The following is a 16,453-nucleotide window of genomic DNA, read 5'->3' on the forward strand; positions in this document are numbered from 1 at the left end:
ACGTCAGAAAAGATTGAAACATCGAGGCAAATGTGGAAGAGAGCAAGCCGTTCTTGGAGAGGCTGGTGGAAGGACCGCCTGTTCCTGTCACTGCCCTTAGCGAGGCTGTTGGGCCCTGATGCTCTTGGCAAAGTTATTGAAATTCTGATATTTATGGATTAAACTGTAGTTCATATTGGCCTCTATCAGTTCCATGTTTCTATCGTGTTCTCGCCCATTTTTGCTTGTTGCCGATGGACGGGCTGGGGGTTTGGGTGATCTGTTAGTTTTTGTGCAAGTGTTGTTTGTGAGTTTTTGTTTCCTTTTCTTTTTGAGCGGGGGAAGTGATGTCTTTTTTTTAGCTACTTCTATGGTTTTCTGTACTTTATGGCTATCTGGAGAAGACAAATCTCAGAGTTGTATTCTGCATACATGCTTTAATAATAAAATGAACCTTTGATCCTTAGTACTGTCTTGTGGTCTGATGCCTTGCAGCCCCCATACCACACAATGATGCAGCCGGACAGGACTCTCAAAGGTGTTCCTGTGGAAACTTGTTAGATTGGGGGTGGGGAGAGGGGACCAGTCCAGGACTAGAGGGCACCCCCTCTGAATAGAAGGATGTAACTTTAGAACAAAGATGAGGAGGAATTTCTTTAGCCAGAATGTGGTGAATCTGTGGAATTCATTGCCACAGAAGGCTTGAGGCCAAGTCATTAGGTATACTTAAAATGGATGTACAATGTACTGTGTATGTTAATCAAAATGGCTTCTTTGTTTTGTTAAAAGTAGGAATGCTTCTTTGTTATGATAAGTGCTTTCTCCCGCAGTTGTTTAGTTTTAGAATCGCTGATAACGGGGATTGTATTCATTTGTTAACCAATGGGGAAATGTTATTTTGTCTTGTGGGTATGGGAGCGGGGTTTTCGTAGTCTTTTTAGGGGGGTCGGGAAGAAGACGCCGAGGAAGGTGGGCGTGCGTTGCACTGCTCGGTTGACCACCAGGGCGGTCCCAGGTGCGAGGACATGGAGGCTGGAGGAAAGCGACGAGGGGTCGAATGGTTTGATGGTTGAGCTCCAACGATGTGCACTAAGCTGACTGAACTCTGATAAGTTTGGCGCCTTTTACTTTATTTTCTTTTCCTTCATATATTGTTAGTACTGATAGTATTGTTAGTACTCATTTAGTTTTATAAAATCTTTAAAGTATATTCCATAATGATATCTGGTGTGAGTTTGATATTGCGTGTGCAACGCTGCATTAACTTGATTCCCACAGCACATGCATATACGGGAGGCGGGGTTGGAGAGTGGTTGGACTTTTTTCCCCTAGACGTATACCAGCCTGTTGGGCAAGTTTTACATAGAGATTATAGGTTCCTGATTAATAAGGGTGTCAAAAGTTACAGGGAGAAGGCAGGAGAGTGGGGTTGAGGTGGATAATAAGTCAGACATGATCAAATGGTAGAGCAGACTCAATGGGCCGATTGGCCTACTGCTGCTCCTATGCCTTATGGTCTTGTGGCAATTTATCTCCCCCACCCGGCAACTACTTCAATTTTATGCTGATGTTAACAAAGGGAAAAAATTGTAGAGAGAGCCTTTACATGGCATAGACTGCTTAATTCATGCTGACGCTACTGTATTTCTATGTTACACTGACTATACTGTTGTACATAGTATTTATTGTAAATTGCTATAATTGCACTGCACAGTTGAACAGAGATGTAACTTAAAGAATTTTACTCATGTATATGAAGGACATAAGTCATAAAGTCAATTCAATTCAATTCATTGGATGGTGAAAAGCTCGCCTTGCATGCTGTTCATGCAGATCAAATCATTACTCAGTGCATTGGGCTAGAATAAGGAAAAACAATGCAGAATAAAAAGTAAAATCTATCAAGAATGTGCGGTGCAGATAATCGATAGTGCAAGATTGTGATTGATAGATTGTGTAGACGAGGTAAATTGTGAGGTGAAGAGTCGGCTTTATTGTACAAGTAGTGCTCTCGCGGTTTGGTAACAGTGGGGTGGAGTCTGTCCTTGAACCTGGTGGTAAGTGCTTTCAGGCCTTTTCCATCTTTTGCTCAATGGGAGAGGGGAGAAGATAGAGGGAATGTCCAGGGTGGGTGGGATCTTTGCTTATGCTGCCCATATTGCTGAGGCACTGAGAAATAAAGACGGAATCCACGGAGGGGAAGTTGGTTTCCCAGATATGCTGAGCTGTGTCCAAAACTGTAGTAATCGCGTGCAGAGCAATTGCCATACCAAACCATCATGCAGTCAGGATTCTGTTTATAACACACTGATCAAAAATTAGTAGGGGTTGGGCCAACTTTATTTAGCCTCCTACTGAGACAACGGTCACCCGATTATAAGAAATTCTATGTGTTCAAGTAATTCCCAGATCGCTGGCTGTGGGGGGTCAATAGTTTAACTTAATATCAGAGAATGTGTACTGTGTTGCCCTTAAGGCATTTATTTAACTGTATTACATTTCCGCTTTAAATAATTTGTTCGCAACTATTTCTAGTTAAAGATAAAGTTCATTGTCTGTGATGTATCGCCGCATGTTGTGGGCAAGTTCTGGTTCAGAGAAGGTGGAAAGGTGGGGGTGTGCGTGCAGCATGAGCGCGAAGAGCTCCGTGTCTACCCACAAAGAAACATTATAGAAGCAACTCCGTAAGTTCATATGACAGTATTTGCAGTAAAAAATATTAACATGGATTCTGTTAAAGGAAGCGGTGGTCGGAGCAGCGTGCTTTTCAATTTCAAATACGGGGGCAGTTCGAGCCCGGTGGCGGTTTGACGTGACCCCCTCCCTCCCCTGGGCGTCTGAGGACATTGGCTAAAAGAAAAGAGCACACGTGGTCTCAAGAAGGAAACAGATACTGTATATATTCTGTATTATTTTATCAACAGTTTTCACCATACGTTAATGTGGAAGAGTGAACAGTAAATGGTTAATCTGACTGGGACTCTGTCTTCATTGGCTCCAATTTAACTTGGTGTTTAGTCAGAGTTTCAACACATTGCACGATAACACTACAGTGAAAAGGCGGCATTGTTAGGTGTTTCGACAAGTGGTATGATGTCTTTGTGATCAAGCATTAAGTCGTTGGCAGTAGGACGTCAGCAAATGTGGCTGACCTTGCAAGAGCTAAAGCAGAAGCCGCCAAGGTGCGAGTGTTATACACTAACCAAGAAGCAAAACTGAAAATGGAAAAGGCTGCCAGAGAAGCGGAAAACCAGTTGGAAAAGGCAAGGATAGATGCAGAGTTAGAAATGCTGATGCTACAACGAGAAGCTGATGCAGCCGTGGTGGAAGCAGAAGTGTTGGAAAATGCTGAAGAAATGCACGTTCTGGATGAAACAGGAAAATCTACATCAGAAAGGGGCAAATTGGAATGCACCAGCGAATATGTCCAATCTCAAATTGACCTGCAGATTCGTTCTCCCTCTCCATACTTGCCTGTTGGTATCCCACCTCATGTGAAATCACAGGGAAGCTTTGTTGCATTGCATCCACCTGGGGAAGACAATTCACAATTGCAACTCGCAACAAACTCAAGTATGAAAGGGCTGACTACAAATACTTCCTGACATCCAAACTTATCAGATCTGGCAAGAGCAGAAACAAAGGCTAAAGTCAGAACAGCAAATCCCATCATGAACGTACACGCTCAGTCATTCATGAATCAAGGTAGCATCACAACTCACACAAAACCAGTCAAATCCATTTCAAACAATTTTGACATCAATAAACCCGTCTCAGTGCATAAAACCGAAGTCTCCACAACTAACAAAGACCCTAGCAAGAATTGTCCATTGCACAACAAACCCCACCCCCTCAAAAGATGCAGAATGTTTAGAAACAAACCCTTTGATGAAAGAAAGGCCCTTCTCAAAGAAAAAAGAATATGTTCTAAGTGCTTTTCCTCTACCTCCCACCTCGCTAAAGAGTGTACTTCCCCGTAAAGTGCTCAGAATGCAACAGCACTAATCACGATGTGGCCATGCATCCTGGCCTGCCACCGCAAACTGCCAAGGCTCCTTCACCCTCACAAGAGGACATCGGGGAGGGAAAGGATCACCCCGATACAACTGTTGTCAGCTCGAGCTGCACAGAAGTTTGCGGTTCAGGTTAGTCAAGCAGTTCATTCTCAAAGATCTGCCTTACTAAGGTATACCCTAAGGGAGCCAAAGACAAGGCCATCAAAGCCTACATAATTCTGGATGACCAGAGCAACCGCTCACTAGTCAGACCAGAGTTCTTCGAGTTGTTCAGTGTAGAGAGTAATCCACTCCCATACTACATCTTGCTCTGGCATTGCAGAAAAATCTGGCAGGAAGGCAGAAGGCTTCCAGCTTGAGTCGCTAGATTGTAAAGTCGTCATCTGTCTCCCTCCACTCTTGGAGTACAATGAGATCTTGAATAACCGATCCGAGATTCAATTCAATTCAATTCAAATCTTCTCTTAGTAACATAATGCTTTATTACTTTTGTATAAGTTCTGTATGGTACAGTTAAGGGTTTCCAGAGCACCAGAATTAAAGAAAACAGTAATTTCAATTGTATATTCTCAATCATAAGTGGTACTTCACTAACTGGGTACTTTTTCAAAAATATTTGTATTATTAATTCGCCTGAATAACTCGGCATGATTCATAAACAGGGGGTAAGTTTGGTTTTGATATCAGTGAGAAAAAGTGTCATTAAGGACAATTCTTAATTACTCAAACTGAACAGGTTGTGTCCCTATTTATCAATATTTGAAAAGAACTGCATTTGACAACATGACCACCAGATGGAGGAGAGTGGTGGTGGAGGGGGGCAGGTTGGGTCTGTTGTCTAGAAAGAAGTGGAGAGCTTCAAGGCCCTCCTGATGGGGAATGGAGCTGTATATATAACTATATGGAGCTATACTTCCATGGTGAAAATGAGACAATTGTGGTGAACACAGAGTGGTGAACAGAAGTCTTGATCTCCAGTGATTTGGTGTTCCTTTGAAGATCACCTGAAAGCTGAAGGTTGGTTTGCAGTGGATCAGATAAGAGACATGATACAGTGAGAGTGCCGAATGAAGTGGATGTAAGTGAGACAATATGCCGTGGAAATATCGGGTGCATTTGCACTGAAGATTGGGTCTCTGACTTATACATGTTAATATGGCTTCAAAAAGTTGTTTGAACTATCAAAGCATTGACAGAAGCTCCATAGACTAGAAGCAGGTGATATTTTAGTTAAACCATTTTTAAGAAGAATTGAAATTGGGAGGATGTTTCTAAAAGAGAAGGCAAAGAGGAAACAATATTTTGCAATAAACATCTCAGAGATGGAAATGTTTAGCCAAGAGCAATTAAGTCATTTATGTCTATGTTTGCACATTAGTTATAACTTTTAATTGAGAAAATTAAGAAGTGAAATTATGAGCCAGAAATGGTTAATCCCCTCTGAACAATCAATAAACATCTATCATGAAAATGAACTACATCATGATTAGTTGTCTGACCAAGGTCAGTTCATTAGCATGAATCTCACAAGGTAGGAGATAGAAGTCACTGGAAATCTCCAGATACAGACTTGGTGAAAGGGTAGCAACATGTGATTTTTTTATTCTGGATTATGTTGGTTTCAGAATTATTGATTATAACCCATGACACTCAGATGCATCAAAGTCATGAGTAAATATAATTACAACACCAGTCCTACCAACTGCAACTGAGGTGCAGCTTACAGAGAGGCTGCCCCACACCTCTGGGTAAGCCTGATCTTGGTGCTGTCCGTGCAGAGTGTGTGCATTTCCTCCCCATGAACATCTGGGTTCGTCCACATTCCAAGGACGTGCTGGCTTGGTTGACCGCTGATTGCTGCAAGTACGTTGCTGAGCGAATGTGTGTAGTGGAATCCAGAGGGAGTTGACGGGGTCATGGAGAACACAAGATCAGTGAACAGCTAGTGTTTGAGGGTTGGTGTGGACCTAGTGGGCAACACGCCTGTTCTCATGTTCTATGACTCTATGATTCAAAGATTATAAAATCCCTGCAGACTGGAACAGAACAGATATACCAGGAACACGCTGACAAAATATGGCGGAAAAGAGATCCACACCAGAGTCACTCTTTGTATCTTTATTAAGTATTGTTTCTTTCAAGTTCAAATCAAGTTGAGTTTATTGTCATGTGCACAAATAAGACGAGAAATAAGGGACAATGAAAAACTTGCTTGTAGCAGCATCACAGGTCCACAGGTACAAATAACACACAGAATGTAAATTATGCATAAAATTATAGCATACAGTGGAAACAATGACTGCAAAGGTAAGACAGCGCAAAATAAAACAATGATACAATCAAATGAATAATTCATGAATAATTGTTCCACTTGTAACCACTTTATTCATAACATTTAGTTGAGAAACTTAGGAGGTGAACAGAATGGTTTGATAGGATTGAGGCAGGAAATATGTTCCAGATGTTGGGAGAGTCCAGTACCAGAGGGCATGGATTGAGAATAAGAGGTCAGTTATTTAAAACAGAGTTGAGGAAGAGCTTCTTCTCCCAGAGAGTTGTGGAGGTATGGAATGCACTGCCTCGGAAGACGGTGGAGGCCAATTCTCTGGATGCTTTCAAGAAGGAGCTAGATAGATATCTGATGGATAGGGGAATCAAGGGATATGGGGACAAGGCAGGGACTGGGTATTGATAGTGAATGATCAGCCATGATCTCAGAATGGCGGTGCAGACTCGAGGGGCCGAATGGTCTACTTCTGCACCTATTGTCTATTGTTTGTTTAGTCATAGAGTTCGAGTGGCATAAAGCACAGAAAAAGACACTGGCTCACCATAATGTACTGATCCCACCTTCCAGCACATGACCTGTAGCTTACCATACTTTGACAATTCAAATGCTCGTCCTGATACTTTGTAAGTGTTGTGAGGGTACCTGTCTCCACTACATTCTCAGGTAGTGTGTTCCAGAACAAGTCTCATTGAGTTAAAATAAAATTAACTACTATTTGGAAAATTTTGATGGCACATAGCAACCAATGAAGCATTTTCCAGTGTAGTTCCTGCTTTGATGTAGGAACCCATTTCACACAACAAATCACCCAACCAATAAAGTGAGAATAATCAGATCATTTCTTCACTTAGTGACAGTATCTGAAGAATAAGCATTCATCAGGCCACTGCGGATGAGCACCTTTAAAGCAATACCACAGTACCTTTGATATCACACAAGAAGCAGATAGGTTACTGACCTAATATCTCATCTCGAAAGACTATCTCCAACAACTTTGCAATCTCTTGGAGGAGAGCCAGCTTATATTTGTCAGTTCAAGATCCAAGAGGTGGATTTGAACCTGCAACTAATAAGCATAAAATCTGTGCAGGGAGCCTAATTTCACACAGAGGATAACGTAAGTCTGGTCTTGCTCCTCCTGAACAGGGCAGTGTTTAATAAGATGCTCACTGAGTGACCCTCTGAAGTGACAGAAGGATTCAAAATCATTGATAGAGAAAATGTTTGTATGAAATATATTAAATAGCTAATATTTAGAAAAAAATAAAAATCCTACAGCTCAGATTGAAATCATAAAGCTTAAAGTGGGGAAGATCCCTTTCTGGGAAGATGTCTGGCAGTTCACAGGATAGTGGAAATCTGGAATTTCTATAAATATCACTGGATACGTGTAAGTATTTAGAACATTTGATATTGTGTAGGGTTTGCTTCTGGTACAGAATATGGAGAAAATGTAGTTGGTGAGGTAAGGGTCAGCAGCGGCCTGATTAATCACTTCACTCTGGGTCAAATGCTCCTCCCCTTTCTCTGTTGAGGATGTAGAGGAAATTCACCAGGACTGGTGAACTGGACTGGAGCGTTTCTGTTATAAAGAGCGGTTTGATAGACTTGGTTTGTTTTCTCTGGAGGCTGATGAGGGACCAGATAGAGGTAGACAAAGTTATGAGGGGGATAGAAAGGGAAAGTAGTAAGATTCTTTTTCCCATGATGATAGTGTCTAAGAGGAGAGGACATAACTTTAAGGTAAGAGTTAGAAGGTTTAGGGGGGTGATCTAAGAGAGAATTTTTTCCACAAAATCATATGAGATAGGAGCAGAATTAGGCCATTCAGTTCATCAAATCTGCTCCACCTTTCAATCATGGTGGATTTATTTTCCCTCTCAACCACATTCTTCTGCCTTCTTCCCATAACACTTGACACCCTTATTAATCAAGAACATATCAACCTGTGCTTTAAAAATACCCAATAACTAAGTGTCCGCAGCCATCTATGGCAGTGAATTCCACAAATTCACCACCCTCTGGGTAAAGAAATTCTTCCTCATCTTTTTTCCAAAGGGATGTCCTTTTACTCTGAGGCTGTACCCTCTTGTCCTAAACTCTCCAGAAGGTCATAAGACATAGGAGCAAATTAGGCCATTCAGCCCATCAGGTTTGCTCCACCATTCTATCATGACTCTCTCACTATTTGAAATGTCTTCTGTATCTGGGACTTCCAATATTTGGTAGGAACTGCTCAATCTATAGAGAGAGAGAGTAATTTCCCAAATTTCTGACAGCAGATGGCACCAAGTCCTGGGCCTCAGTAAATGGGTCCTCAATTTTTTCTCTGTCAGACCTTACTCAGTTTGGATTAGCAACATCTCCTTCACTCCCAGCATCAGCACAGCTGCACTGCGGGACTGTGTGCTTAGCCCTCTGCTTTACTCACTTTATACTTAATGATATACAATGAGCTCAACTCCAAATCCATATTGAGGAGCTGACGACACCACTGTTTGTGGTCGAAACAAAGGTTGTGACAAATCCGCATATAGGAGGGAGACAATAAATGGTACCACAACAACGGTCTCTCACTCGGTATCAGCAAACACAAAGAGTTGATTATTGACTACAGGATGAGGAGGCCAGAAGTTCATGAGCCAAAGAGGTGGAGAGAGTCAGAAGCTTTAAATTCCTTGGAATTAACGTATCAGAGGATCTGTCCAGGGCAAAGCACAGAAGAGTCATCATAAGCATAACAGCCCTTCCAGTTTCTTAGAAGTTTTGCAGATTCAGCATGTCATCAAAACCTTTGACAAACGTCTATAGATGTACAGTGGAGATTATCCTAACTGGTTGTGTCACAGCCTGGTATGGAGGCGCCAATGCCCAGGAATGGAAAAGGCTATATAAAGTGTTGGATACATCTCAGTCCACCACAGACAAAGCCCTCCCCACCATTGAGCACATTTACGTGGAGCGCTGAAACAAGAAAGCAGCATCCATCATCAAAGACCCCCACCATCCAGGCCATGCCTTCTTCTCATTAAGGGTTAGAAGGTCCGGACACCTTGAGTCTCATACCCTGGGTTCACAAACAGTAATTATCAGGCTCCTGAACCGGTATGCATAACATCACTCACTGATTCTACGACCTACTTTTGAAGACTCTTTACAACTCTTGTTCTCAGGATTATTTTTATTTGCAGTTTGTCTTCTTGTGCACATTGGTTGTTTGTCGGTTTATGTGCAGCTCTTCAGTAAATTCCATTGTATTCCTTTTAACCCGGTAAAATAAATCTCAAGATAGTATATGGGAACATGCAAGTACTTTACCAATAAATATACTTCTGAACTTTGAAAATAGAAAATTGCTGATTGCATTACTGGAAAGCAGGGTTGTGAAATGTTGGGAGGTTTCAGAAACAGTTCCTAACTGGGAGTAGTGTTTCTCACTTTGCATCATCCACAATAATCAGCAGCATTTTTGTTGATGAGCATGAGAAAGGGAAATGAAATGAAGAAGTGAATGGATTGGCATGAGTTGATTTTCCCTATGAAAGGTTGAGGCTGAGAGGTCCTTGATAATGACAGACAAATCCATGAAGAGCAATACATAGGAGCAATAATCTTATTTGCACTTTTTGCCTGGTGGCGGTGATAGGACAGAGATTTAAGTTGGGAGCCTGGGAAGTTTAGAGGGCTGGAGAGGATTTTCTTTTTACAAGGGTGGTACTGCGGTGAAGACACACCCAGCCCTGATGCAAGGTCATTTGATTCCAAACAGTTGGATTATTGATCATTACAGAATGTCATCTCTGGTGTTTCCGGTTCTCTCTTCTTTTCCCAACCATGATTAACCTCTCCCTGCCCCCTTCCCACTCTCTGTCCACAATGGGGACCCATATCAGAATCAGGTATCATGAAATTTGTTTTCTTTTGTAGCAGCAATACAGTGCAATACATAAATTTACTCCAGTACTGTGCATAGGTCTGAGGCACCCTAGCTGTATGTGTCAAAGAACATTGCACAGTACTGTCACCATTGGAACAGTGGGCTGAAGGGCTCTGTAACCCTGTGACCAAATTCTTAGAATCACAAGCAGGTTTATTATCACTGTCATGGGACATGAAATTTGTTAACTTAGCAGCAGCAATTCAATGCAATAAATAATCTAGCAGAGAGAGAAAAAAATAATAATACAAATAAATAAAATAAAACATAATAATAAATAAACAAGTAAATCAATTACGCATGTTGAATAGTTTTTAAAAATGTGCAGAAACAAAAATACTATATATTTTGATAAAGTAAGGTAGTGTTCAAGGGTTCAATGTCCATTTAGGAATCAGATGGCAGAGGAGAAGAAGCTGTTCCTGAATCGCTGAGTGTATGCCTCCAGGCTTCTGTACCTCCTACCTGATGGTAACAGTGAGAAAAGGGCATGCCCTGGGTGCTGAAGGTCTTTAATAATGGACACTGTCTTTCTGAGACACTGCTCCCTAAAGATGTCCTGGGTACTTTGTATTTTAGTACCCAAGATGGATCTGACTAGATTTACAACATTCTGCAGCTTCTTTTGGTCCTGTGCAATAGCACCTCCATACCAGACAGTGATGCAGCCTGTCAGAATGCTCTCCATGGTACATCTATAGAAGTTTTTGAGTGTATTTGTTGACATGCCAAATCTCTTCAAACTCCTAATAAAGTATAGCTGCTGTTTTGCCTTCTTTATAACTGCATCGATGTGTTGGGACCAGGTTAGATCCTCAGAGAACTTGATACCCAGGAACTTGAAGCTGCTCACTCCTTCCACTTCTGATCCCTCTATGAGGGTTGGTGTGTGTTCCTTCGTCTTACCCTTCCTGAAGTCCACAGTCAACTCTTTCATCTTACTGACGTTGAGTGCCAGGTTGTTGCTGCAGCACCACTCAACTAGTTGACATATCTCACTCCTGTATGCCTTCTCATCACCACCTGAGATTCTACCAACAATGGTTGTATCGTCAACAAATTTATAGATGGTATTTGAGCTATGCCTAGCTACACAGTCATGTGTATACAGAGAGTAGAACAGTGGGCTTAGCACACACCCCTGAGGTGTGCCAGTGTTGATCATCAGCGAAGAGGAGATGTTATCACCAATCCGCACAGACTGTGCTCTTCTGGTTAGGAAGTCGAGGATCCAATTACAGAGGGAGGTACAGAGGCCCAGGTTCTGCAACTTCTCAATCAGGATTGTGGGAATGATGGTATAAAATGCTGAGCTATAGTCTATGAACAGCATCCTGACTTAAACACAAAATACGCTGCAGATGCTGGAGTCAAAGCAACGTGCACAACATGCTGGAGGAACTCAGCAGGTCAGGCAGCATCTGTGGAAATGAACAGTCAACATTTCAAGCTGAGACCCTTCGTCAGGTCGGAGGGTCTTGACCCGAAACGTTGACTGTTCATTTCCACAGATGCTGCCCGAACTGCTGAGTTCCTCCAACGTGTTGTGCATGTTGCAGCATCCTGACGTAGGTGTTTGTGTTGTCCAGGTGGTCTAAAGCTGTGTGGAGAGCCATTGAGATTGCATCTGCCATTGACCTATTGTGGCGATAGGCAAATTGCAATGGGTCCAGGTCCTTGTTGAGGCAGGAGTTCTGTCTAGTCAAGACCAACCTCTCAAAGCATTTCATCACTGTCGATGTGAGTGCTACCAGCATTACAGCAGCCCACATTATTCTTCTTAGGCACTATAATAATTGTTGCCTTTTTGAAGCAAGTGGGAACTTCTGCCTGTAGCACTGAGGGGTTGAAAATGTCCTTGAATACTCCCGCTCACTCCCTATTTGGGCAAGACTCACCATGGACTTGTAAGCAATCAAATTACCCTGTCAATTTTGGGAATAGTAGGCAGCTTACTTCAGTGAGCACAGTGCCCCTATCAGTGGAATATACATGAGTTGCTGGACAGCTCCAGCATGGGCATGAGCCCCTTTAGTATCCAGGACATCTTCAAGGAGTGATACCTCAAAAAGGCAGCATCCATCACCCAGGACAAGCCGTATTTGCATTGCTACCATCAGGTAGGAGGTACAGAAACCTGAAGGCACACACTTAATGATGCAGGATCAGCTTCTTCCCCTTTGCCATCTGATTCCTAAATGAACATTGAACCCATGAACACTACCTCACTACCTTTTTATTTTCATTTTTGCACTGCTTATTTAAATTAACTGTTAAATATATATATAATTTCACGACATATGTCAGTGATATTAAAAAACACAAAATGCTGGCAGAACTTAGCAGGCCAGACAGCATGCATTGGAGGAAGTAATAATGACATTTTGGGCCGAAACCCTTCATCAGGAGTGAAGTAACATGGGGTGATCGAGGGGGGTTAAGAAGTGGGGGAGGGATAAAGTAGAGAGCTGGGAAGTGATAGGCTGGAGGGAAATGGGCTGGGGGAAGGTGGAGAATTATGGGAAATAAAAGAGAAAGAAAGGTAGGGCTGGGGGGAGAGATTATAGTGAGGGGAGGGGAAAAGAGAGAGAAAGAGAACCAGACTAAAATAATAGATAGGGAAGGGGGTAAGGGTGGGGGCAGGGTATCAACGGAGGACAGTGAGTTGGATGTTCATGCTGGCAGGGAGGAGGCTACCTAGGCGGGAGATAAGGTATTGCTCCATCGACCTGCGTGTGGCCTCATCTTGACAGTAGAGGAGGCCATGGACAGACATGTCAGAGTGGGAGTGGTCTGTGGAATTGAAGTGTGTAGCCACAGGGAGATCCCGCCACTGCTGGAGGACTGAGCGCCAGTGTTCGGCGAAACGGTCTCCCAGTCTGCGGTGGGTCTCCCCAATGTATAAATGGCCACATCGGGAGCACCGGATACAGTATATCACCCCAGTTGACTCGCAGGTGAAGTGGTGCCTCACCTGAAAGGACTGTCTGGGGCCTGGGATGGTGGTGAGGGAAGAAGTGTGGGGGCAGGTGTAGCACTTCTACCGTTCCTGGGATGGTGGTGAGGGAAGAAGTGTCCTGGGAAGTGCTACACGGTCCTCCCTGTGGCCACACACTTCAATTCCACAGACCACTCCAACTCCAACATGTCTGTCCATGGTCTCCTCTACCATCAAGATGAGGCCACACGCAGGTCGATGGAGCAATACCATATCTCCCGCTTAGGTAGCCTCCTTCCTGCTGCTATGAACATCCAACTCACTGATCTCCGTTGATACCCTGCCCCCACCCTTACCCCCATCCCTATCTATTATTTTAGTCTGGTTCTCTTTCTCTCTCTTTTCCCCTCCCCTCACTATAATCTCTCCCCCCAGCCCCACCTTTCTTTCTCTTTTATTTCCCATAATTCTCCACCTTCCCCCAGCCCATTTCCCTCCAGCCTATCACTTCCCAGCTCTCTACTTTATCCCTCCCCCCACTTCTTATCCCCCCTCGACCATCCCGTGTTACTTCACTCCTGATGAAGGGTTTCGGCCCGAAACATCGTTATTACCTCCTCCCATAGATGCTGTCCGGCCTGCTGAGTTCTGCCAGCATTTTGTGTTTTTTATTTATTTCCAGCATCTGCAGATTCACTTGTGTTGTCAGTGATGTTAAGCCTGATTCTGATTCTGACATTGAGAGCAGGAACAAATAACTCTAAAGTGCAAGGGTGTTGTGGCAGAAAATAAACATTCACCTCCAGAAGAGAAGAAGTGTTATGACCAGCAGCCAGCAACAGAACAAGATTGACAGCTGTTGGAGAGACTTGCATTAAATGTATGACACTATTGAGCAATGCCGCATGTCACAATATTGCAATTTCTCTTGGATAGTTACTGGCAGGCAGAAGATGTAGACACAAGGACAGACAGCAGCGGACGTGAGTTTGACAAAATTGGGGAACTGAAAGGAAGAACTCCTGGGAAGGTGGCAAGTGAAGTACACCCAATGTCAGGAAGAAATAGCGGAACCTGTCCCCCAGTGACGGTCAGTGTGTGTGGGACCCGTCCCCCAGTGAGGGTCAGTGTGTGTTGAGGAGGGACCCATTCCCCAGTGAGGGTCAGTGTGTGTGGGACCCATTCCCCGGTGAGGGTCAGTGTGTGTGTGGGACCTGACTCCCGGTGAGGGTCAGTGTGTGTGGGACCTGTCCCCCAGTGAGGGTCAGTGTGTGTGGGGGCTCGTTCAAAGTGAGGGTCAGTGTGTGTGGAACCCATCCCCCAGTGAGGATCAGTGTGTGTGGTGGACCCGTCCCCCAGTGAGGGTCTGTGTGTATGGGACCCGTCCCCCAGTGAGGGTCAGTGTGTGTGGGACCCACCACCCAGTGAGGGTCAGTATGTGTATGGGACCCGTTCCCCAGTGAGGGTCAGTGTGTGTGGAACCTGTCCCCCGGTGAGGGTCAGTGTGTGTGTGGGACCCGACTCCCGGTGAGGGTCAGTGTGTGTGGGACCTGTCCCCCAGTGAGGGTCAGTGTGTGTGTGGGACCCGACTCCCGGTGAGGGTCAGTGAGTGTGGGACCTGTCCCCCAGTGAGGGTCAGTGTGTGAGGGACCAGTCCCCCAGTGAGGGTCAGTGTGTGTGTGGGACCCGCCCACAGTAAGGGTCAGTGTGTGTCGGGGCTCGTTCACAGTGACGGTCAGTGTGTGTGTGACCCATCCCCCAGTGAGGGTCAGTGTGTGTGGTGGACCCGTCCCCCAGTGAGGGTCTGTGTGTGTGGGACACATCCCCCAGTGAGGGTCAGTGTGTGTGGGACCCGTCTCTCAGTGAGGGACAGTGTGTGTGGGACCCGTCCCCCAGTGAGGGTCAGTGTGTGTGGTGGACCCGTCTCCCAGTGAGGGTCAGTGTGTGTGGGACCCGTCCCCCAGTGAGGGTCAGTGTGTGTGGGACCCGTCTCCCAGTGAGGGTCTGTGTGTGTGGGACCTGTCCCCAGTGAGGGTCAGTGTGCGTGGGACCCGTCTCCCAGTGAGGGTCAGTGTGTATGGGACCCGTCCCTCAGTGAGGGTCAGTGTGCATGGGACCCATTCCCCGGTGAGGGTCAGTGTGTGAGGGACCTGTCCCCCGGTGAGGGTCAGTGTGTGTGTGGGACCCGACTCCCGGTGAGGGTCAGTGTGTGTGGGACCCGTCCCCCAGTGAGGATCAGTGTGTGTGGTGGACCCGTCCCCCAGTGAGGGTCTGTGTGTATGGGACCCGTCTCCCAGTGAGGGTCAGTGTGTGTGGGACCCACCACCCAGTGAGGGTCAGTATGTGTATGGGACCCGTTCCCCAGTGAGGGTCAGTGTGTGTGGGACCTGTCCCCCGGTGAGGGTCAGTGTGTGTGTGGGACCTGACTCCCGGTGAGGGTCAGTGTGTGTGGGACTTGTCCCCCGGTGAGGGTCAGTGTGTGTGTGGGACCTGTCTCCCAGTGAGGGTCAATGTGTGTGGGACCCGTCTCTCAGTGAGGGACAGTGTGTGTGGGACCCGTCCCCCAGTGAGGGTCAGTGTGTGTGTGGGACCCGTCCCCCAGTGAGGGTCAGAGTGTGTGGGGGCTCGTTCACAGTGAGGATCAGTGTGTGTGGGACCCATCCCCCAGTGAGGGACAGTGTGTGTGGGACCCGTTCCCCAGTGAGGGTCAGTGTTGTGGGACCTGACTCCCAGTGAGGGTCAGTGTGTGTGGGACCCGTTCCCAGTGAGGGTCAGTGTGTGTGGGACCTGTCTCCCAGTGAGGGTCAGTGTGTGTGGGACCCGTTCCCAGTGAGGGTCAGTGTGTGTGGGACCTGTCTCCCTGTGAGGGTCAGTGTGTGTGGGACCCGTTCCCAGTGAGGGTCAGTGTGTGTGGGACCCGTTCCCCAGTGAGGGTCAGTATGTGTGGGACCCGTCTCCCAGTGAGGGTCAGTGTGTGTGGGACCCGTCTCCCAGTGAGGGTCAGTGTGTGTGGGACCCGTTCCCAGTGAGGGTCAGTGTGTGTGGGACCCGTCTCCCAGTGAGGGTCAGTGTGTGTGGGACCCGTTCCCAGTGAGGGTCAGTGTGTGTGGGACCTGTCTCCCTGTGAGGGTCAGTGTGTGTGGGACCCGTTCCCAGTGAGGGTCAGTGTGTGTGGGACCCGTCTCCCAGTGAGGGTCAGTGTGTGTGGGACCCGTTCCCAGTGAGGGTCAGTGTGTGTGGGACCCATCTCCCAGTGAGGGTGAGTGTGTGTGGGACCCGTTCCCCAGTGAGGG

Source organism: Hypanus sabinus, chromosome 18, assembly GCF_030144855.1.
Source record: "Hypanus sabinus isolate sHypSab1 chromosome 18, sHypSab1.hap1, whole genome shotgun sequence".
Lineage (NCBI taxonomy): Eukaryota > Metazoa > Chordata > Chondrichthyes > Myliobatiformes > Dasyatidae > Hypanus > Hypanus sabinus.